This window comes from Bidens hawaiensis, unplaced genomic scaffold (genome assembly GCF_021521415.1).
Source record: "Bidens hawaiensis isolate Kalapana, Puna unplaced genomic scaffold, B.hawaiensis_p1.1 tig00008950_1, whole genome shotgun sequence".
NCBI classification, from domain to species: Eukaryota; Viridiplantae; Streptophyta; class Magnoliopsida; order Asterales; family Asteraceae; genus Bidens; species Bidens hawaiensis.
The window spans coordinates 900,274-925,608 of NW_027491652.1; the positions used below are offsets into that span (position 1 = coordinate 900,274).

Genomic DNA, 25,335 nt, shown 5'->3' on the forward strand with positions numbered 1-25,335 from the left:
TATTGCCCCGGGGATTATCCTAGCCCACCCAGCGAATATAACACATGTTTGGGTGACTTGTATAGTGTCGCCTGGATGGAAGATTGGTATGCAAATTACCATAATACCCTTTTACTAGTTTAGCAAGGGTACTCGTTTGTCATATCCCTCTTGTTTATTAATTGATTCTGTTATTGCTTTCAGTGATGTACATAACCTGCAAACAGAAACGATCAGGCAGCAGTATAAACTGGTAAGAACATGAGCTTGGTTTCTTAAAATGACAAACGCAGGGTATTTCTAATGAATAATAGTTTTACTCATTTAGTGTCATTGGTTTATTAATTTTTGCAGGTTAAGAAAAGGACCTCAAGTGATAACTCTTGTTATGGATCACATGTGATGCAATATGGGGACTTGCCACTTAGCATAGATAATGATAGAACCAGAAAATAACAGATGGGATTGAAAGATTGTAATCCAATTCGAGAAGGATTATGTCTCCAAATTACAAAGGTTAAAACCCTAATTTATAAATAAAACATGAACGCCTAAAACAAAATGCAGAAACAAGTACTTATAACTAAATGTTAGTGGGACAGTTATCACCACTTCCTAAACTTTCAAATGTTCCCTCCATCTTGTTTCCCTCTATCCAGCTTCATAGGGTTCGTATCAGATAATCTTTACATGTATATGGGTACAAACCCTGCAAATGAAAATTTCACTTTTATTGAAGAGAACACCATATTTCGGTCACCAAAAGCTGTTAACCAACGTGATGCTGATCTTTTACATTTCTGGCATCAGGTTTGTTAACCCGAACTTTGTTCTTTCCTCTTCTTTATTCATCATTCACTTCATTAATCTCAAATTTTGTGACAGTACCGAACGGCTCCAGAAGGTTCTGATAGTAAAACCGAGGCTCAGAAAAAGTTTATGGAAGCAATGTCTCACAGAATGCCCATAGACAGCAATATATATATATATATATATATATATATATATATTGTTACTTGTTAGTCTTCAATCGTGTATAGCTTTATATTTATATGCATGTATATCGTCCGTATGTAATTCGCTGCATGCCTCCGATCACTTGTGTCATGACACATGTTTTTGGGTTTTAAAAATATGTTAAATGCTTGGGTCCAGCAATCCTTTTCAGGATTGTGAAGAAGTGGTTACTGGTTAGCTCAGCATTATTATCTTTTGGGTCCGGAGATGGATGCTTTAAACCCACTGCTGCTCTAGGACCAGTTGGTTTTAGGCAATCTACGGTATGGGTTCTAGGGGTGTTCAGTATTCGAATTTGACTCGAATAACTCGAAATTCGATTCGACTCGCATTCGAATTTGACTGTTCGAATTTGATTTTCAGTCATTCGAATTCGATTCGGTTCGAATTCGATTTTAGTAATCGAATTTCGAATCGAATACGAATTTATGATTATAAATTCGTATTCGATTCGAAATTCGAATTCAAATTATACATTTTATTTTTATTATATATATATATATACATACTTATGAAAAGATAAACTAAATAAATCTTTTGAGTTATAGAGATTAATAATAGAAAGTTCATAATTTTGGTTAATAATTAATGTAATTGGACATTATTATTTTGAATATTTAGGATATGATAACTTTAAATGATTTATTTATTTTATAGACATGTACTTTTTGTTGTTAAAAAACTCAAATTTATAGTGGTTTTGAAATTAAAATATACTTTTTTAACTGAATTCGAATCGATTCGAATTCGATTCGCACTTCATTTTCGAATCGAATCGAATTTCAAATTAACTATTCTGAATTCGAATCGAATTGAATTCGTCGAATCTATTTCGAATTTGAATCGAATTCGAATCCAACTTCAAAATTTGAAAATTCGAATAATTCGATTCGAAAAAATTCGAATATTCAAAATTAGATTCGTTTAACACCCCTAATGGGTTCTTTTAACGTGTCTAGTTTCTTATGAGAGGAACTGGTTTAATGGATGCGGGATCAAATGAACCTCGCATTTTTTTTCTTTAATCTTTATATATATATATATTATGTGTAGGAGTGGTTGCTCATATCTATCTTAGACACAGATTCAGAGTTCAAACCTTAAAGTCACATTAAAATAAACTTTACTATTTATTTTTGAAGTTAGTTGTTTAAGAAACCACGTACAAATCAGCATCGTTAATTGTTACTTATACTTAACAATATTATATTAGTGATATTATGTGTATAGCTGTTCGGTGGCAACATTCAACCGGTACAACATTTTCTTTTCTTCAGGACTAGACCTAGCTAACAAGTTTGTATAAACTTAAGATTCAATAGATTGTAGTGTTAATAAATTTAAGACAGGTGACTTAATTGGAAGTGAACTGGTACGGATTCGTATGATAGATTTGAGAGAGGTGTTTTGGAAGTGAAATTGGTTGGTACTCTATGATTCATTGTTACATCTAGCTAGCTAAAATCTAGTCATTCATGATTCATTGTTACATCTAGCTAGCTAAAATCTAGTCATTCATGATTCATTGTTACATCTAGCAATACGCCTCATTGAGCACATTCACGAATTAACAAACAAATTTATATAATAATAATAATAATAATAATAATAATAATAATAAATTACAAGAAATCACATAAAACCAATATATATATATATATATATATATAATTGACTAGGACAGTTTAGAGTCCATGGCAGACTTAGAAAACGAAAATTCATCATCACCAGTCACGCCTTTAGAAGAAGAATACACATGATCTCCATCACTCGAATACTCGTCCTCACCACCCTTATCCGCCACGGACAATTCCCCGATCCTCGCCGCAGCCACCGCCTATCCACATCCCACTCACAGCAACACATTCCAATCTTCAAAAGCTTCAACATCATCTCCCCTTCACTATTACTCTTTACCACCTTCATATCCTTATCAAACACTTCACCCGTCCATTCTTCCAGAACCACCGAGCTAATCCACGTCTCCAAATCCGAACTACCACCCTTCCCTTGCTTCAAGTAGTTAGCTGGAAACCTGCCAGTCAGAAGCTCCAGAATGAGGATGCCGAGGCACCACACGTCGGTCTTGGTTGTGGTCCGGTTGTGGTACGTGGACTCGGGTGACTTGCAGGCAACCATGTTCTCTTGTGCATGGTGTTTGGTGACTACGGGACCTAGCGCGTAATCGGCTAGTAGAGGGTTGAAGGAGTTGTCCAAAAGCACGTTTGATGATTTTAGGTGACCGTGTGGTAATGATAAGTGAGGGAGTTCCTTGTGGAGATAGGCGAGACCTTGCGTTACGCCTTTTATGATTTTGAGTCGTGTCGGCAAGTCTAGCCCGGGCTCGTTTGCCTTTCGTTTAACTGAAATTAAGTTACCAAAATAAGAAAAGTTATGCCGTTTTTAGGTCAAACTGTGACGCAAATCAGACAAGACCAAACTTTTAAAAGTTAAAACCAAACAGTGTTAGTTTTATGGTTTGGGCTTAGAGTGACAAAAGAATATAAAGGGCATAATATATATAATTAAAAGTTTTTGTCTTTGCCCCTAGACCATTAATTATAGTAGTACTCTTGTTAAAACTTAAGATAAAGACTCAAATTTATGTCTAAGCCTTAAAACACATGAGTGAAAATGATTTATTAAGATTGGCTTATGCTAAAGATAGTAAAAATTGTGACTCATATTGCGGTTTTGCTCCCTAAGTTTCTATAATTACATCTCTAATCCATCGGTTTGCAAAGACGTAATATCAATCGTCTATGGAATGAATGTCGCTTAACAATTATTTAATATTTTTTTAAAATGTCTAACACAACCCTTACACCAAATTATGAAAAAAAGAAAAGAAAAAAAAAACTTAGGGCTAACTCACCCGTCTGTCTGCTAACCTGTAAACCCACCCAATCCCTAAAGAATATTCATTTTAACCCCTTAACTGGCCAATACCAAAAATTATTATGTTTTGTTACCCGTTAACCGAATTATTTTCTGACTAGGTTTTAACCAAACACAACATACCATGAAGGTGACTAGCCAAACTCCCATTTTCCGCAAAATCTGAAATCAAAATCTTCTCGTCTTTCTTGTAAATCAAGTGTAATATATTATAAAATAAAAAAATATTTCCTTATCAAGAGACGGATATTTCAATTATTCAATATAACCCCAAGCACGAAATTGGTTTTTAAGGGGTTGGGCAGGGTACGTAGTTTTTAAGATTACTCGAATAAGAATTAAGTCGATCGTTTACAAGAATCAAAATACAATATATGAATATTAAAGGAATTTGAGAAACAAAATAAACATTGTGTATGTTGAAGTTGTTGGAAATTTGAATTTATTAAAATTATAGAATTATTAAATATTTGTTGAGTATATGAAATATTTTTTAAGTTCGTGGGTTTCAAATAATAGACATCCATTGGGATATTTTTTTTTAACCAAATTTCACTATCAGAAAACAACTAATTTTCCTACAAAATTCCTATAGCATGTAAGGAAAATTGTTTCTAACTCCCCCAACAAAATTGTAACAAAGATACATGGAAAACATAATAAATATAATTATTTGTTTTATCTATAGTATTATACTTTTTTTTAGAATTGTAGCAAATTAGTAAAAAAAATCAAATTTATAAGTAAACCAAGTTTTATTGAAAAGTTTTATTGAAAAAGTGTAAGAACTTTACAACAACATACTTTTGTAGTAACTTCATACTTTTGTATCAAATACTTTTTTCTAAAGTTACAAGTATGTATTTATGTTTGCACGTCATCTATTTGACCCGAATTTAACATATCACCCAAATCGACTCATTAATTAACAAACTTGTTATCCCCTCATTTGTGTCTCCATTGTAATCGAATTCTTTGGAAAAATAATAATAAAAAAAAAGAGAATTATTAACAAGCAACGTTGGAGATTTCATACCTGCAAATGAAGTCGGATCCTGGTTCCTAAGCCCGGGAGGAACCCGACCCGAAAGTCTATTATTCGCAAAATTCACTTTCAAACCATTCTACTCAAAATCCGGTATCTCCCCCTCAAACTCATTATCTTGCATTTTCAAATCAACAAGAATGCCCAACCCGGTGAGCGATCCGGGTATCCGACCCGAAAACTTATTATTCTGGACCTCTACTCTCCTTACTGAATCCATACCCGCAAACATGTCGTCCCTGATCGCCCCCGAAAAGCCATTATTCGACAAGTAAACGCCACGCAGCCGCCTGATCTTACTCACATCAGGCATGGGCCCCGCAAAACTGTTGTTTGCGAGACTTAAAGTTCGAAGGGCTGGCAAGTGAGACAAGGCGTCCATGTCAATGGTCCCGGTTAGGCCCATGTTCTCGAGGCGTAACCCGAACACACTCCCATCTTTTCCACATATGATCCCAACCCAGTTCTCTTTGTCCATGCTGCATGGTGCGATGTTCGGGTTCCAGTTAACCAGTGCTTGGGTGTTCTTTAAGGAGGACTTGAATGTAATGAGCTTGGTGGTGTCTCTGGCGTTCGATAATATTGCGAATGCTTGTAACGTGTGGAAGATGATTAGGATTTTCAGGCCCATAATATTGGCGGGTTGGAGAATGGAGGAGAGATGAGGAAAGTTAAGGGAGGAATTAATATTGTTGAGGGAGATCATGGATATACATATCAAGAGATTTGAGATGGTGAAATTATTTATATAAAAAAAAATAAAAATAAAAAGATTGACAAAGACTTTTGGATGATTAGCTGTTGAAAATGGCTGGCTTAATTAGAAGATATATACATATATATATCATCATCATCATCATCGTACTCAGTATATCCCACCAATAGCAATGCTATGGTAAGGTCTGAGGAGGGTAAGATGGAGACAACCTTACCTCTATCCCATATTGATAGAGAGGCTGCTTCCGGTGAGACCCCCGGCTCGATAGTAGTTTTGCATCAAGCCTTGGACATAAGGCACATAGCACTCAATCATCAGGGACACCGGCTGATTGGTGCATGTGCCCTTGTCTTTCGGCTATCAACGCCACCACATGATGCCTGATTAACCTTCCGCCACCTTTAACGTTATTTTCACGAGATTGGTAAAATAATGTCAAAATTAGTGCAACCTTAAATAACATATATATATATATATATATGTATATATACATATATATATATATATATATATATATGTTATTTTTGCCGGTTTGTATTTGAACTTCAAGTTTCAAGGGGTTGTTGTTCGGTTATTTAAGGTTGAAAGAGAAGGGAAAACCAAACAAAATGATCTGGATAGATATATTCTCATGCTCATGGGAATATTACTTTGTTTCTACAATGGCATGATACCTGTTTCAGCGGGGAGGGGTGAACTCAATACGCATAATTTTTTTGGGAAGAAAACAAATAAATTTACACAAATGAGAAAAAAACGGGGGTGGGGGGGGGGGTGTGCGAATAGACTTTTCCATGGTGTGATGAGATGGTTTTATAAGATCTTTCCAGTGGGATGTACCGATTACGTACAAATGAGTTGAATCACGTAAGCTATTGAGATCGATATGTTAAAGCTTGAAGCAATTTGAGCTTAAGCGATCTTAAATCGAGACCAAACCTATCTATACCATTTTATGTGCAACGTTGAGTTGAGGTTCATACTTCTATTTTTATTGAATTTGCAAGTCTAAACGAGCATAACTCTATATAGTTATAACAATATTTATATGTAAATAAAAAAAATATAATTACATAGCTCTAAAACACAATACACACACACCAGACAGAGACCAGTGTACTACACATGTTTCCAATAAATCATATGTAAATTGAAGAAATGTACTAGCAAAATCGAGTATACATCAAATGTAAACTCCGACAAGAAAAGTAAATGTCGGAATATTTGGTCAAAGTGTAATTAAGAATTATTATCGACCAATATGTTAGTTTGTATTATTTAAATTCAATTTTCTGAATTTTCGTTTGTTTATGGACTCAGTCGTATTCAAGAGTACTCGATCGCCAAAGGACAGTCGGTAATTTATGAATCCAAAAATGAAGTACCATAAATCTCAGGAGCAAGCTGTGGGACCATTACAATCATCCATAGAGGCATAAGGACAACGTACGACATCCTCTGGACCGTGACATCGGTTACAATTGGTGTTTAGTAACACTAGCAATATTGATTTGAAGCGGATAGAGGAAGATGATCCCGGTATTTAATGCAAGCAAAGTTTCTAGATTGGACCCATCGTTCCAGATTCAGGTAAATCTTTTTTTTTTTTTTTTTTTCTGTTAAATGGCTTTTGTTTTGTTTCGTTCACCAGTCGGGTTTGGATAACGGATTTTTTAGAATGTGTCAATGTGCCATGGTATGGTTTTATATTGATTACATCTTGGGTAGCTTTCAACCTGTTCGACACGCTAGGATGAAGATCGTTATTGTATGTATATATTATCAAAGAAACATGAGAATCTGTCATACTAACATAGAAACACGAAGGGATGTTCGGTTGTTTGTAGTAATTAATGTATTTACACATTGTGGACCAAATTATGTTACGACTTGAAAGTTTATTTCACTATATGCCTATTGGGTCAAATCTTATGTGCTACTATAACATTTAGACGAAAACACATAAATTTACACAAATTAGAAAAAAAAAACGGGGGGTGGGGGACCGAATAGACTTTTCCATGGTGTGATGAGATGGTTGTATAAGACCTTTCCATTGGGATGTACCGATTAGGTATAAACGAGTTGAATCACGTAAGCTATTAGGCTTGTTCACGAGCCGAGCCCGAGCCAAGGCAAGCTCAAGCTCAGCTCGATATTCAATCGAGCTGGCTCGGCTCGAGCTCGAACTCTTAATCGAGCCAAAAATATGAGCTCAAGCTCGGCTCGGTTTTAAATCGAGCCGGCTCGGCTCGGTTCGATTTGGCTCGAGTTTACCTGTAATAATAACAATTATATGCAACCATCAAGTTAAACTAAATAAATATGACGTTGCGATCAACACCAACCAAATACAAACTAAATAAATACGTCTAATAACACCATCGAAAACAAAATATGTTCAACAAGTCTAAACCAAACCAAATACAAAATTAAGCAGAGAAGTATTATCTAGGAGCGGTGGCCGATGACGGAGAATGAGCGGCGGCCGATGTCGGAGGTGAATATGAGCAACGACAGGCGACGGTGGTGAATATGAGCGGCGGCCGACGGCAGAGGTGAATATGAGCTGCTAGGGTTAGGGTGGAAAATGAAACGTATAATGATTATTGAGTGTGTGATCTATGAAGTCTTATCTCTCAGTTACTCAGTATATGAAATTATGAATATGGACAATGGAATGAGAAAGGAAATTGAGCTGGATTAAAGGAAAACCCATGCGTTAAAATAATTAGGCTCAATAGTTATATGCATCTATGTATACTAGTAGGTACCCGCGCGATGCGGCGGATACCTTTACAACACAGCTTTTCAATGGTATTTGTATAAACGCTTTATACTTGCTGATTGTTTTCCAGTTGTGGTCATAATACATAAATGCTATGTTCTTTGATAATACAAAAATATTTTTTAAATAAAGAGCTTTATAAATCATTGTATTTCATAGCTAAATGTAAAAAAAGATTTATTTTACAGAGAACTTGTCCAACCCGTTTAACAAACAAAAATTATAATCAAATATTAAAAAAACTATAGAATTATTATGCTTACATTGGGCATAAATCCCATCTCAAAACAACATTTTCAAGGCTTATGATGAAGCTTCTTCTCGAGTAGCATAAACAGGAGACGAATCTTGCGGGTCAACGTCATCCGTTGATATCTTTTGAGATCCACACCAAAACCATCGTCATCCGTTGATATCTTTACAAACAAGCTATTTTCAAATGAACTTCGAGCGAGTTGCAAGCTTTTTGAACCGTCCTATTGACCATAAGTAAATTTAAAAATAATAGCCTGAAGATTAAAAAAAAATTCAACCTTTAGATCTACCAAGAAAGTTTGCATTTTGAAATTGGCAAATCTTTAATTGTAGACAAATAGAATTGATCCCGTAATGCTAATAATAATATCCCCTGCCCTACTTTCCCTTTCATGCAAACCGATGAATGTACCGGGCTTTATCGGCCGGAATCCCGACCTGCAAAAGAATATATGTCAGAAGAGTTTTGGCCAAAAGTCAAACTGGGCATGTTTTAAATACAGGTTGGTCATACCTGAATAGAAAGCTATATCCGAATAATCGCCTCCACATGCAGACACATCATAAGTTACCAGAATAAGACCCTTTGACCTTATAGTCAAAATCATCTGCAATATTATCTTTTAGAACGGAGTACAATAGTGAAAATGCTGGTCCAACGGTGCAACTAAAATGTTTGTTAAAAGAATACCTCAGACAAGACCGTGGCTGAAAATAGCAACTTTTGTCTCTGTTCTTGAACCACTGCCATTATTTTCTCAATGTCTTTGCAAAATCCCGAGTCTAACAAATGATCAACTTCATCAAGAACCAAAACCTTAACGTCCATTAACCTCATGCCATTAAAAGATTACTAAATGAATGAAGAATATGTAACTATTTAAGTTCACCAGTTGTAGTGCCAACCTGAAACGAAATTTGATCATATAAGAAGGGATTTCCTAATCTTAAATATAATATTATATAAGCATGTAATAAGAATTCATAACTCCCTAGTTGGTACCAGATTGAACAATACCAATAGATGGATTGGCCTAGCCACAGGCCAGTAAACAAACCGAACATTCATGAACTGTTTGGTAGCAAGTTCGTTTATTTAAAAACCGTGAACAATTTCTTTATTCATTTAACTAAATGAACAAACACGAACACATGTTTTGTTCCTCTATATATGTTCATGAACGCTCGTTTAAGTTCGTTCATTTATGTTTGTTTATTTACGTTTGTTTAGTTTAAATAAATACGTAAGTAGTTATATTTGTATAAATATAAACATAAAATGGGCTCGTTTAAATTATATGCACATGTAAGTGTGTGTGGTTCACAGCAAAACGAATGGCTTCCAAACATGCGAGCACTAAAGCCCAAATTTAAGATACATAACTCATGACCTCTGGTCTTAAAATTTTTGCATTATTTTTATCCAATGCAAAGCACACAAACAGTAACTGGCAACATATATGATGGTAAGAGAGTCGTGATCTTTTAGAACTTCTATAACTAATATGGGATCATTAAACCCCACACCATATAATACTAAGAGCATTCACATCCCATTCCCTATAATTATGTGTGAGGAGTTTGTAAATTATGGGATGGGGTTGTGAGTGATTGTGAGTGTAAATTATAGGGTGGAGAGAGAAATGTAGTGATTTTTTGTTAATTTGGGGAAACATTTTGGGAACATTGTTTGCCCCTATTTATTTTTTAATATTTGTTGGATTGGTTGTGAGTAGAGCAGAGAGAAAACTGTAATGATAAAAGGTATAAAAAATATTATTTAATTAAACAGGAGAGAGAAATGTTTTTTAGTGTAATTATAGTGTTTATACCTTTATCATTACAGTTTTCTTTCTCCTCTACTCACAACCAATCCAACAAATATTAAAAAATAAATAGGGGCAAACAATGTTCCCCAAATGTTTCCCCAAATTAACAAAAAATCACTACATTTCTCTCTCCACCCTATAATTTACACTCACAACCCCACCCCATAATTTACAAACTCCCCACACATTATTATAGAGGATGGGATGTGAACGCTCTAATGTAACAACAAAGAATAAAGAGATTGGTACCTTTATTCTTGTTGACTAAAGAAGTCACCAACTACCAGCAATCAAACATGATTTCAAGAATCAGCCCATCCATAGTGAACAACCTAACAACTCTTTCAAAATCAATACATGCTCAACCAAAAGTCAACCGAGTTTGGTTTTTAGTACCCAATTTGCCTCATAGAAATTTGTAACTTAATAGAATACTAATGACCTGGTACAATTTCAACTTTAAAATAAGCTTATTTCATAATTCTAAAATTGCCTCTCGATACATATGTGGACTACCGATAAGCAATTTCAAATCTGCAACCTTTCATTTTTTGCAGCAACTTTCAAATTGACTTTCAAAGTTTGAATTTTGCTTTCCACTTGAAACCAAAACAGAACTTCAACAAAACATATCCATAATTAGAATTGAGACTACCTAAGTTTCCACATAAACTTGACTTCCAAACCAAAACTAAGTTCACACTACCAGGCCCAAATAATATGGTTTGGGTTTTAAAAAGACTCTAAAATAATTATGTTCGTATTAACTTGCCAAACACCTTAGGCCTAACACATTGTTGTCACTTTCACTTTTAATTTGTTTCAAATTTATTATAGATATGTTCGTCCATCTATATTAAGATTAGTCATTCGTTTACATTCGTAAACCGTTCATTTATAGAATTAACGAACAAGCACAAACGGACATGAACAAGAAAACTCAGTTCGTTTAATTGTTCGTGTCCGTTCATTTGTTTGGTTAAAGCTAAACAAACGAAAGACCTTGCTTTAATAAATTAAAAAAAAAAACTTTACCTTTGGGATTGTATTGAACCATTTGACCGTTTAATCTTTGATCTCTAAAAAGAAGATTTTAAACAATAACACCCCACCTTCTAATAAAACGATCCTGGTTAATTAGCACCCCTGTTGTTGATGTGTTGCAACTTGCAAGGGTAATTTCATCCCAAAAAAGCTACATACCAGACCCCATACTGAACCCAGACCTACTGAACCTATTATGTGTGATCATTAAAACAAGGATATCTTATTTAATATTAATTCAGATATTGAATGTGAATATGCAAACCTTATGAAGATGTATTTGTCATCCCAATAGGTTCAAAAATATCGTCTCCACTACCAAATGCGCATGTGGAAACTACACTTTTGTAGGTTTGCATGTAAGTCTTGTCTTCATTTGATTGCAGTTGACTTTTTATAAATGCTTTAATGTAGGATCTCTCATGTACACTTACAAACCACAACTGTCTTGGTCTGGGCATGCTGCTTGCTAAATTGAAGATAACCCTGCAGACATACAATCATTTTTTAGTAAAAGAGGTTGTTTGACTTATCGAGTTTTGGGTCAAACCCATCACTTTCATAATAATATCATTTCTTTCAATTTTGTAGAAGTTGTCTAAAATTTTCATTGACAAAAAAATGCATGGTGTTAATTTACGAAACACATTAGAAGTTTATATTGTCATATGATAAAGTCAAGCATGAGTTTGTTGACTTTTGTTGTCAAATTACCAATTTTGTACCATATTCTTAAACACCTTCTAGTTCCAGTTTTACCAATTTTGTGGCATTTACATTCATTTTCAGCAACACTCTTTTTCTAATTATTATTTGCTGCATCTTCATTCATTTTCACCGACTTGAATTTCATATTTAAAAAACCTTTACTATATAACAATCTTGATTTATCTTTAAAATTTTGATTAATTGATCTTGGTATTTTAGACTTTAACTTGGTAACACATTTACTTTAAGTAGGTATTTTTTTCATGTTCATTTGTGTTCGCTTATGTTCGTGAATGGTTCATTTGAAACACTAAAGAATTGTACATAAAAGAATACAAAACGCTCATTCTCATGAAGAACAAACACGAATAAAAAAAGTGTCCGTGCTCATTCGTTTATTCAGTTAACAGTAACCGAACGAACATGAACATGCCCTGTTTGTGTTCATTGGGTTCATTTACATAACCGTGTATAAGAGCTCGAGAACATACATTCATCAAATTACCCTTTTTAGTCCTCAACTTTTCAGTGTTGAGATCATGAGCCAAATTAAGCTTTTTAAGATCCTTATCAGCATGATCCAGTTTAGCTTTCATAGTTTGGTCTTCAACTGTTAGGGTTAAACAAAATAAAGTGAATCAAACTTTATCTCTACATGCCACTCATCAAGTCATCGACATCATCCTTTAGAACCTTGGGCTTAAGAAAAATATTATACTCAATAAAAATTCATAGCCATCATGAGAGCTTGAAGGTAAAATAATATAGAAAACAACAAACATAAAACAAACTCTATAAACCATAGCATAGTTGGTATAAACACTGTATCCCAAAATTAAAAACCCTCGAAATAGAGTTGAAATTAACAAAGTACCTGAGATAAATGTTAAATCTCATCCTACTTCTAATAGCAAATGTAATGGGATGCCAAAATTAACACAAAAAACTAACTGAACACAATGAAAAACAAAGGAAACAGAGATCAAACAGAAAGAACAGAAACTAACCTGAACATACCCTAGTTGGATAGGTTTCACAGCCGAAACCCTAATCGCGGGTCAATCTTCAAAGGTTCAATAGCAATTACCTGAGCATGATAGCAAGTAGTTGAGCACATTGAAGAAAATATACCAAAATAACAGTTCATTACCATTACTGATTGTGTTGAAACAACTTGAACTTATAAATAAAATTAGTTAATTAAAAAGCAGAAACACAAACACAGCTGTAGCTATACCCGGTTGATTAAGAATTCCTGGTCCGATACATCAACTTTGATTACATTAATTTTTGCAAAATGAGAGAAACTAAATCTTAAGTAGCTTAAAACTCGATAGAGCTAGCAGTGCAACAAACAAGGTTCTACTATGGATAAACCCTACACATTGCATTTGGAAAGAAAGAAGGTTATTTATTCAACCACCAGAGCATTTAGTCATGACTACACAAATCACGAAAGTTGGAATCAACAACCAAGTTTCATTGTTTAATAATATAGGAGCAATTACTTACCAGAAGAAACAAATCGGTCGAGTGTTTGCAATTAACACCATCGTTTGCATGATTGCATCTCACGGCTTCTCACCATTTGAGAGAAAAAGGTTGATTGTTATCCGGATGGATTAGATCTGGATCTGGATCTGGTGACAGAATAAGGAATCACAAATGGGCGGGATTTCAAATTTTCATAGGGTTAGACGTATGCTTCATTGTATTGTACATTAGCATTAACCACTTGTACCTCTTAAAATTAATAGTTTTTTGATAAAATTACCGTTTTGTCCTTCCTATATATATATTAATATAGTATATATATATATATATATATATATATATATATAATAAATTAAAATAAAATAGTTTGAGCCTATCGAGCGAGCTCAAGTCGAGCCAGGGCTAGCTCAGGCTCAGCTCATTTTGAAATCAAGTCGAGCTAGGCTCGGCTCGTTTACAATCGAGCCAATTTCGAGTGAGCTTTTTTTCGAGCGAGCTTCGAGTCGTGAGCTTTTTGATCAGCCCTATAAGCTATTGAGATCGACTTGTTAAAGCTTGAAGCAACTTGAGCTTAAGCGATTTTAAATCGAGATCAAGCGTAAGTATCATTTTATGTGCAACATTGGGTTGAGGTTTATACTTCTATTTTTATTAACTTTGCAAGTCTAAACAAGCATAATTTTATATAGTTAATATTTATATGTAATAATAAATATATAATTACAAGGCTGTAACACACAATATATATACACACTATAAATCAAATGTAAAGTTAATGATAATTATGCAAATGAGATTGCTTTTGGCGAATTAAAACTAGGAACTATCATTAGTCTAAGTGTAAGTAAGAATAATTATTGACCAGTATGTTAGTTTAAATCATTAAAATCCAATACTCTGAATTTTCATGTGTTTATAAACTCATCGTATTCAAGACTCGATTGCTAAAATACAGCCGGTAATTAATGAACCCAATATGAAGTACCATAAATTTTCGGAGCAACAAAGAGAGCTACACTTTTGTGGAACCATTACAATCATTCATGAGGCACAAGAAATCCTCTGGACCGTGGCATTGGTTACTGAAGAAACACAAATCCACCCCTTAGGTCTAACAAGTTAGTCCAAGGGTAATGGTTAAGTATTCCCCACGATGGGTTATAATCCTTCTTGGCGTAGATGAGTATCTCCTGCAAAACAGAACACCATGAGCTCGTTACGAGGAATGGGGGATTCTCTCGTAACCACCCTCTGGCGTGAGAATCAGTATTTGGTAATATGATGGAAATGTATCGAGAGAGATTTGTAATATTGGATCGTGGATACTCTACCTTTTGGAGATACGTTGGTATTAATAGCCGGAGGAGAGAGAGTATGGCCAACTGCCCTGTCAGCCTTTCCACCAATTATATTCTCCACTCGTGCGGTTGTGGAGGTTGGTGGACATCATGGCATTTTGACATTGACGTGGCGTACTATTTTGTATCGTCATTTGTGTGTTGTTCAATTCCCATTGGTTGGGTGATATTCCCGATGTAAATTCTTTCTTTTTGTCACATGCTGGTAGAGATCTTAGCGCTACCATTCCCGAGGTGTTAGGGAATGTTTATTATATTAGGCTATGATTATGGCGCCATGTAGTCCACCTATCGCACAGTTTATCCGCTTTTATTAGGCTATGGTTATGGCGCCATGTTCTCCGCCTAGTGCACAGTTTATCCACCTATCGGGTGTTATATTAATTTGAGGTGGGTTCAGTACCCTACCTCTACAAGTCCCCCTAGTCCGTAGTTGCCCTTTTTGAAGAAAAGGGGACTATGGACTTATCATGGGCTTTTGATAGCTTGTGCGTATTCTATCTTCTTGTTTTGTATTGAGCAGTTAATGAAAACCATTATCTGGCGCAACCTGTTTTGACCTTTATTTGTTGAAAATCGTCATATGGCGCAACCTTTTTGGTGGCTGGTTATTGAAAACCGTCGTCTGGCAGAGCCTAATTGTGTGGGTGGTTATTGAAAACCATCATTTGGTATTACCTATTTGGTGGGTGGTTATTGAATACCATCCCATGGCGAAGCCTTTTATGGCGGGTGATTATTGAAAACCATCCCATGGCGGAGCCTTTTTTGGCGGGTGATTATTGAAAACCATCCCATGGCGGAGCCTGTTTTGGCGGGTGGTTATTGAAAACCATCCCATGGCGGAGCCAATTCTGGCGGGTGGTTATTGAAAACCATCCCATGGCGGAACCTATTCTGGCGGGTGGTTATTGAAAACCATCCCATGGCGGAGCCTTTTGTTTGGCTGGTGGTTATTGAAAACCATCCCATGGCGGAGCGTATTCTGGCGGGTGGTTATTGAAAACCATCCCATGGCGGAGCCTTTTTTGGCGGGTGGTTATTAAAAACCATCCCATGGTAAAGCCTATTGTATCAACACTTGTTCATTCATCAATCCTTATCGGAGTGATGACGTGTTTTTTGGTGGGAAAAGATTAATTAAATGAATGTCAGTGAAACGACGGTTTGACATGACGGTTTGACGACAGTTGCACTTCGTAGTGCAACTTTTTCGCCTATGTCAGGCGCGTGGGCGAGAATCCCGGTGACGCGCCTAGATGTAACACATTTCTCTACCATATAGTTGGTGTGTCACATGATGATTGGACCACGTGGCTTCCATCCTTTCTGTACCCCTCTCCCACATTAATTTCGATAGGTATAAAAAGAGGAGTTCCCCTCCTGAATTTTTCCATTCACCAAACCTTCTTCTTTTGTTTTCTTTTCATGGATGAGTCTTCTCATTCTTCAAAAATAAAAAATAACAACACCATGGAATTTGTTGGTTGCCGGATGTCCACCGAGGACTTTGTCAATGTGGTCAAGGTTTATCACCTTAGCCCAGAGTTTGAGCCCGAGTTTCTAGCTCTGGGTAAGACGACTCGACAGGCTCCTGCAGGCAAGATTGTCGTGTAGAAGGAGTTTTTCTTCTTGGGCAACTTCCGTATGCCCATTACTCGGTTTTTACTGGAGGTTATGGATGTGTTTGGGCTGCACTTGAGCCAAATACATCCACTCGGAATGGCTCGCCTCCGCCATTTCGAGTATACTTGTCATTGCCTTGGCATTACGCCTACAGCTAACAAGCTGGCGGCCTTCTACCACTGGTGTTTGTCCCAGGGCTGGAATAATTTATTTACCCGTCCTGGTGCCAAGGCCATTGCTCTGGAGGCGCCGAAGAGTTTGCACGAGTGGAAGAGTGTTTTATTCTATGTTACTGCACGCGTGGTTCCACATGTGATGCACTTTGTGGACGTGAAGGAGCTCCCGGAGCCTAAACCAGCCCCCTATTTTGGGACAGACTGGTTTAACACTTTACAGGTCAGCCTGTCCATTGCTCCGTTCTTACCCAGAGAGCACGTTGGTGTTATTCGACATGAGTTGTATTTGGGAGGATCCGACTCGTGTTCCATTCATCCAGAACGGTGGTCAAGGTTAGTGGTCTATTTATCTGTTATGGACTTACACATCTTTGTTTAAGTTTTCTAACGTGTTTGTTATGTGCAGAGGTGGAGGATCCGATGCTCCTCCTGCAACCTGCGCCGGAGGGCACCAAGATCTTGTTCCGGAGGGAGTTAGGTCCCCATGAGGAGCCAATCCTCGTGAAGATTGCCTCAAACTTTGTGTTTCCTCTTCTTACGGGGCAGTCACTGCCTCCGCGATCGTTGCCACCACCCAGCTTCGTCAATCCTAAATAGGGTAAGTTTTAACATCCTTTTTTTTCATTTGTGCGTTTCCCGACCTTTGTTTGTTTGCATGTTTCAGGTAAACGGTCTCATGTTGTGCGCTTTCCTAAATGCAGTGTGAAAGGTGCACAATATAACAGTTGGAAGGCGGTTGCATCTCCGAGAGGTATCGCAGTGAGAAACGCCGTGGATGATGATGACGATGTCGTCCTTGTGTCCAGCGTTCCGTTCGGGCCTCAGGTATCTTCGTCGGTGACATTGCTTGTGTCGCCTGGTTCCGATGTTGACGCCGCGCCACTCCCAACAGCCTGCAAGAAGGCTTCTATTGGCTTCTCTTTGCCTTCAGTCTCGTAGCCTGGGACTGTTGTGGACACAAGTCCGGTCGCCGTCGCCCCAATTTCGAAGGTTGGAGGTCTTGTGTCTTCTGCAGCCTCTACTCCTGGAACTGTTGTGGATACGACTGTCGTATCCACCAGTTCACCTCCTTGTTCTGCTGCCACTGGGACGTTCACCGTCCCACACCATGCGGTGTCTACACCTGAGGGTGATGAAGAAGAAGAAGAGGCGCCTTGCCTCTTCAAGAAGCCCCGCCTTGGTGGGTTTGTGAAGATGAGCAGTTTGATTAAGTCTCTAGGTATAGCATTTCATGCTTTATACTTTACATTTGTTATGATCCTTCTGACGTTAACTGTTATCGTTGTAGGGACTCGATGATATCTTCTTCGATGGAAACTTCTGTGGTTTTCGCTGTCGCCTCCTCGTTGGCGGATGTTTTTTCCAGTTTGTCGACGATGACAAGTGTGGGCAACTTGTCTAAGGCAATGCCCGCTGTATAGTCGATGACTTTGCCGATGATGATGGGTGTGGTTGGCCCGTCTGAGGCCGAAACCATTGTGACGACGGTGCCTGTGTCGGCGGAATCTATTATTCCGTCTGACCTCTAGTCCACGGCGTCAATTTTTGAACTAATGAAGGCAGTTGTGGACGATTTGCCCAAAGTTAGCAGCGTGTCAGTAGGCGTTTCATTTGTAGAATTTCTGAAGTCTAAACAATCCTCGCCGGTCAATACTTATGTTCTTGATGGTGACGAGATTGTGTAACCGCCCCCTTTTAGTGTCAGTGCGGTAGTGCATGGTAGAATTTTTTTGACTTTCCTGGTAGCAGTGGTGGTGGCTCTAGCGGTGGGGTGTTAAATGTAGATACAGATTCCTGTGATTCCATTGAGGCGAACCGAATTTATCAGCCTAAGTGGAAGGTCACCCGCGGTGCCAATTTTGAGGACCCTACTACATGAATAGAGTTTTTGGAGCATGTTGTTCCTCCCGGTGAGCGTATTGCTTGCAAATTCGAGCCTCGGGACAGTTTGTCCTCTGGTGCTATTTTTCACCATGTCCAATCTCTCTCCAGTTTGGCGGAGTTGGTGTGACAACTGCCCGAATCCGACCCGACCCAGGTACCCGTTTCTCTGATCCGTTTCTTTTTATGATTTAAAGTTTATTATTAATCTTTGTAAATTTAACTGAGTAAATTAAATATATTTATTTTTATTTGTTCATTCCCGCCTCTTTCTCTTCCCCTTTCTTTCCGCCGTCCCGCCCTCCTGCTTAACCCTTAAGCCTTGATTCCCTCTAACTCTTTGCTTGTCCTTTGTTCCTTCCCGCCTAAGGTTGTCTGCGCAGCTCCACGCGCCAGACTCCCTTACAAGGAATCCTGCGTGAAGACCACCTGTACAGCGATTCGCGAGACGAACTCTTCTCGCAGCGCGCTAAGAATTGTAATTCTTCTCGCCGCGCGCTAAGAACGGTAGTTCTTCCCGCGACGCGCTATGGATTTGTAGTTCTTCTCGCAGCGCGCTAAGAATCGTAGTTCATCCCTCGACGCGCGAAGAATTATAGTTCTTCCCGCGGCGCGCTAGGAATTTTAGTTCCTCCCGCGGCGCGCTAAGAAATGTGATTCTTCCCGCGACGCGTTAAGGTTGGTTCTGTCTGCCTTCGCGCTCGCGCACTTTTGCCTTAGCGCCTTAGCCTTCTCGCGCTAAACCTTTTGAGTTTTCCTGTTTAATCTAGCCGTTGCTTTTGAGTTGTCTTATCTTTTGAGCTGTTGACCTAATCTGCTTTATGTCTGAAAAGTTACTTTCGGCGCAGCATGCGCACCAACCCCATTGGTTGACAGATAAAGTGACTGACATTATCTTTTGAGGATCTGCTTTTGCCATGCTTAACCTGTACCTTTTTCTGTCTCCGCCCATGCTTTTTACTGTTCCCTGACAGCTTTCCCTTTTGCTTTTCCTCTTTTCCTGCTGCCATATCTTTTGAGATCTTTTACTTTTTGCTTTTGATATCTTTTGTTATCTTTTGAGATCTTGCTTTTGGAATCTTTTTGCTGTTATCTTTTCTTTTACTTTTGGAGATCTTTTCTAGGGTTTATGTCCCCTAGGGTTTGCCTATAAATATAATACTATTTTCTTAACACTTCACACACTACACTTATTATCTCTTCCTCCCTCTTGCTCTCTGCCGTTGTCCTCCTGCCGCCTCCTCTCTTGCCTCCGTCTTCCTCCTTGTTCTTCCTGCTTTTCCGGTAATATATTATATATAATAATTTACTTATTAATTATGCTAACTTATTACCTAGACCTAAAACCGATCGTTGAAGCATAATCTTTAATTATAGGTTAACTTTGCTTGTTTAAGAGTTGGTTCTTGCATTATCTTACATCGCATCTTTATCAAGTGAGTTATCTCGTATCTAATCCCTTTTTATTTTTAAATGCTTTGGGATGTTCATGTGTTCATACAAAACTGAGTCTTAAACTGTTTATGAAATTTTAGTCGCGCAGTATCCCATGTGTTGAGGACGTTTACTTGGCTGTTTATTTGTATGTGTATCATTAACCGCTTTGTTCGGCCTATTCCGCAGTTCCGTTGGTACCATTAGTTGAACACGGGAGACCTATCGTTTACGGTTTTCTTTGTTTACACTTGCACAGATGTTTTCTCGTTTTTATGCTCAATTGGGAGCATGGATTGAACTATGATCTATGAACTATCTTAGGCTTGATCACAATCTGATTACACCCTTGTTAAACTCTAGACATACACGTGTTGTGCGCAGATTTGCTGTTATTATCTATGATTATCTATGGTTATCTATTAAACTTGATTTCTCACCAACACGCAAGTGTTTGACGTTTATTTTAACACATGTTCAGGTTTGCAGTAGCTGCTTTGAAGCTTGAGGACACATAGGATGTTTACTTTTGTTTTGGACCTAGATTTAAAATGTAACAAGACAAGTTTATGTTATTTGAATATTATGCTTTATAAATATATTGATTTATGTTGATTTATGTTCTTTATTTTCCCCGCTGCGCGTGCGCGATAAAATGTGTATTAATAAATATTGACACCAATAGTGTCGCGAGTAATGAAGCAATATGTGGCGCCCCGATGTATAATCCGCCTTCGGTCGGGGTGTTACAGATTGGTATCAGAGCTCGTTGACTTTAGGATAGGTGGTTAGACGTAACGACCTAGAAAACCTAAGAGTCCCCTCTCGCGCATGAGAGAAATCTCATGTTCGCGCGCTTATTGTTAATTACTCGTTATTTATTAGATATGCTGGCACCTACGCAGCGTATGGTTTTATGTTTTATTTCGCGATTTTTCGATTTTTATTCGTTTGTTGGAATTGAAAATCCGAAAAGTCATGGTGATACATGAATAGTTGACTTTCAATTCCCATTTACTTTATGTTTTTGAATTGAAGATTGAAAAGTCATGGTGATACATGAATTGTCAATCTCCAATGCTTATTTCTTGTATGTTTTATATTGAAGATTGAAAAGTCATGGTGATACATGAATCGTCAATCTCCAATACATATTTACTCGTATATTTTAAATTGAGAATTCGGAAAGTCATGGTGATACATGAATTGTCGATTCCCAAATTCGAATTCGTTATCTGTATTAAGTTTGCATTTAAATTCATGTTTTACTTCAGCATTTGATAGCATGTAACTTCGCGAAACAAGTTTTATAAGGTTATACTTTGCGCTGAAACCAAGTTATTAACTAAAACTAAAACTTTTATAGAATGCCTCCACTATCAGCTCGCTATCGCCAGAGAGAAGCATCGCGCAGGCGTAAACAGCAACGTTCCCAGGAAATGGCCGCCGCAATAGCCCAAGCCTTAAACCAAAACAATGCCAACACCTCCGGATACAACATTAAATCCTTTCATGCGGGTAAACCACCCAAGTTCACAGGTCTCGAGGGAGCCACCGTGATGCTCCAGTGGCTGGAGAAAATTGAAAACACATTCCTCCATACCCAATGCCCTTCAGACAGACGAACCCTCTATGCCTCAAGTGTCCTGGAATCTAGGGCGCTTACATGGTGGAATGGAGTAGCTCATGCGCGTGGCGCAGAAGCTGCTTCTAGCGTACCTTGGGAAGAATTTAAGGATCTCCTAATGCGAGAATTCTGCCCTCCCAACGAAGTCAAGCGCCTGGAAGAAGAATTCTGGAACTTGAAACAGTACAGCGGCGAAGCGCGCGAGTACGCGACGCGCTTCCACGAGCTAAGCTTACTGGTCCCTCACCTTGTTACCCCTACCCGCCGAGCCATCGAAAAGTTCCTTGGGGGTCTCCCCATGGAAATTCAAGACTCCGTATGGGCCAGAAACCCAGCAACCCTCTCTGACGCCATCGAGTTGGCCGCTGTGCTCAGCGACAACCATGTCAGAGCAGGAACCCTGTTCCTGCGGGGAGCTGAGAAGACCAAACCCACCAAGACTGTCCCTGAACCATCAGAAACCAAACCAGAACCCTCACACCATAATAACCCCAAACGCAAGCGCAGAGCCTATGCGCTTACCAACCCTCCCATTGTCCAGCAACCCATTTATCAATCCCCAGTTTACGCGCCTAACCCACTGTCAACCTACCCAGCACCTCCTGCAGTCCACAACTATGCCTTAACCACTCCAGCACTTCCTGCCCCGCCAACTAAGAAACCTTACACAGGAAACCAACCCTTCTGCCCAACCTGTAGACTTCATCACCCACCTCAAACCCCGTGTCGACAATGTAACAGATGTGGCCGCACTGGTCACACTACTGAGTACTGTAGAGTCCCTTCAGCCAACCCAATTGTGCAAACACCACCAGCCTACCCGCATAACCCACAACCAACTTACCAGAATCCACGACCCAGGTCGTGCTATAACTGCGGTGATCCCAGTCATTTCCGGAACGCGTGCCCGAGGCTACAAGTCCAGATTACTCAAGCGAATCCGGTGAACCAAATTTCGAACCAAGTGGCGCGAGGCCGAGCCTTTAACATAACAGCGCACCAAGCGCAAGCGAATAATGACGTAGTTAATGGTACATTTTTACTTAACGGTCACTATGCATCTGTACTTTTTGATACTGGCGCCGATAGAAGTTTTATTTCTCGCGCCTTCGAGCAGAAGCTTGCGCGACCGCGCAGCGATTTAAAAGAAGATTTTTCAGTTGAATTGGCTAATGGTGAAACTATTTTAATAAACGCTGTGATTAAAGATTGCACGCTGAACCTTAACGAAAACGATTTTCTAATTGACCTCATTCCTATGCCTCTTGGAAGTTTTGATGTTATCATTGGTATGGATTGGCTCTCGCATAATCGCGCCGAAGTTATTTGCGCTAAGAAGTTGATTCGCATTCCTCGTGAAGATGGTGATCTTCATATCTTTGGCGAGAAACCCTCCCGCGGTCTTAAGCTTATGTCTTGCGCTGAAGCCCGGAAACTCATGCGGAAGAAGTGTATTGCATTTCTAGCCCATGTGGTTAAACCCGATGAAGGAAAGAAGCTTCGCGATATCCCTGTTGTGCGTGACTTCCCTGAAGTTTTTCCTGATGATCTTCCTGGTATCCCTCCCGCTCGTGAAGTCGAGTTTCGTATTGATCTTGTCCCTGGTGCTTCCCCCGTAGCCAAATCTCCTTATCGTCTTGCACCCGCTGAAATGCAAGAATTAGCAAGCCAACTTCAGGAGTTGACCGCTAAAGGATTCATTCGCCCTAGCTCTTCTCCCTGGGGTGCTCCGGTGTTGTTCGTTAAAAAGAAAGATGGATCGTTTCGCATGTGTATTGATTACCGCGAGTTGAACAAACTCACCATTAAGAACCGGTATCCCTTACCGCGTATTGACGATCTCTTTGATCAACTCCAAGGTGCCTCTTGTTTCTCCAAGATCGATCTCCGTTCTGGCTATCACCAGTTGCGTGTTCGTGATGAAGATGTTCCCAAGACTGCTTTTCGTACTCGTTATGGCCATTTTGAATTCTTGGTCATGTCCTTCGGTTTAACCAACGCACCCGCCGTTTTCATGGATCTTATGAATCGGGTGTGTAGGCCTTTCTTGGATAAATTCGTGATTGTGTTTATCGATGACGTTCTGATTTATTCCAAGACTAAGGCCGAGCATGAACAACATCTTCGTTTGGTGTTGCAAAAGCTTCAAGCCGAGCAACTCTTTGCCAAACTCTCCAAGTGTGATTTCTGGTCGGATGAAGTACAGTTTCTCGGCCATATTGTGAACAAGATGGGTATTCATGTCGACCCATCCAAAATTGATGCAATCAAGAACTGGATTACACCGTCCACTCCTACCGAAATCCGTTCCTTCTTGGGCTTAGCTGGTTATTACCGGCGTTTTATTTCGAACTTTTCAAAGATCGCTTTGCCTTTAACAGCTCTAACGCACAAAGGTAAGCCGTATATTTGGGGCTCGAAGCAAGAAGAAGCCTTTCTAACGCTCAAGCGTTTGTTGTGTAAAGCTCCTGTTCTAGCGCTACCTGAGGGAAGTGATGATTTTGTTGTGTATTGTGATGCCTCTAACCAAGGTCTCGGTTGTGTTCTTATGCAACGAGGCAAGGTTATCGCTTACGCATCAAGGCAACTTAAGATTCACGAGAAGAATTATACGACTCACGATCTCGAACTTGGTGCAGTTGTATTTGCCTTGAAAATCTGGAGACACTACCTCTATGGTACCAAGTGTATCCTCTACACTGACCATAAAAGCCTTCAGCATATCTTTGATCAAAAGGAACTTAACATGAGACAACGCCGATGGAACGAACTCATCAGCGATTACGATTGTGAGATCCGGTATCATCCTGGTAAAGCTAATGTGGTAGCTGATGCGCTCAGCCGTAAACCCAGCCAGCTTAACTGTATCTTGCCGCGCACCCAGCTTCATTTCGCGCCGATCCTAAACGGTCTTGAATCGCGCATTCGCGACTCGCAGCGCGCATCCATCAGCAATGGCAACCTTCGCGCCGAGTTAGCGTGTGGCGCGGAAGCGCATTTTGACCCCAATCTGAGTGGAATTCTCTGCTATCTCAATCGCATCTGGATCCCTTGTGATGAGAATCTTCGCGCTGATATCCTTTGTGAAGCGCACAAATCTCGATATTCTATTCATCCTGGCGCTGATAAGATGTACAAGGATTTGCGCATTACTTATTGGTGGCCTGGCATGAAAAAGGATATTGCTGTGTTCGTAGCTAAGTGCCTGACTTGTTCTAAAGTTAAAGCTGAACACCAACGCCCATCTGGTTTGCTCGAACAACCAGAAATTCCTACGTGGAAGTGGGAAGGTATAGCAATGGACTTTATTACCAAGTTACCTTTGACAGCAAGCAAACATGATAGCATTTGGGTAATAGTGGATCGTTTGACCAAGTCTGCTCATTTTCTGCCCATTCGTGAAACCTACCATGTTGAGCATCTCGCGCAGCTTTATGTCAAGGAAATTGTCTGCCGCC

The 25,335-nt window shown here is 38.9% G+C and overlaps 1 long non-coding RNA gene and 1 pseudogene across 1 annotated transcript; one reads left to right on the plus strand and one right to left on the minus strand.

Annotated features, from left to right (window-relative positions):
* Positions 1-417, plus strand: LOC143530566 (uncharacterized). Its single transcript, XR_013134889.1, has 3 exons — positions 1-86; positions 184-232; positions 334-417. It is a non-coding gene; the product is annotated as an uncharacterized LOC143530566 (long non-coding RNA).
* A 2,254-nt stretch (positions 418-2,671) lies between these two features.
* On the minus strand, positions 2,672-5,570 carry LOC143530559 (pollen receptor-like kinase 4 pseudogene; annotated as a pseudogene).
* Positions 5,571-25,335: the final 19,765 nt, after the last annotated feature.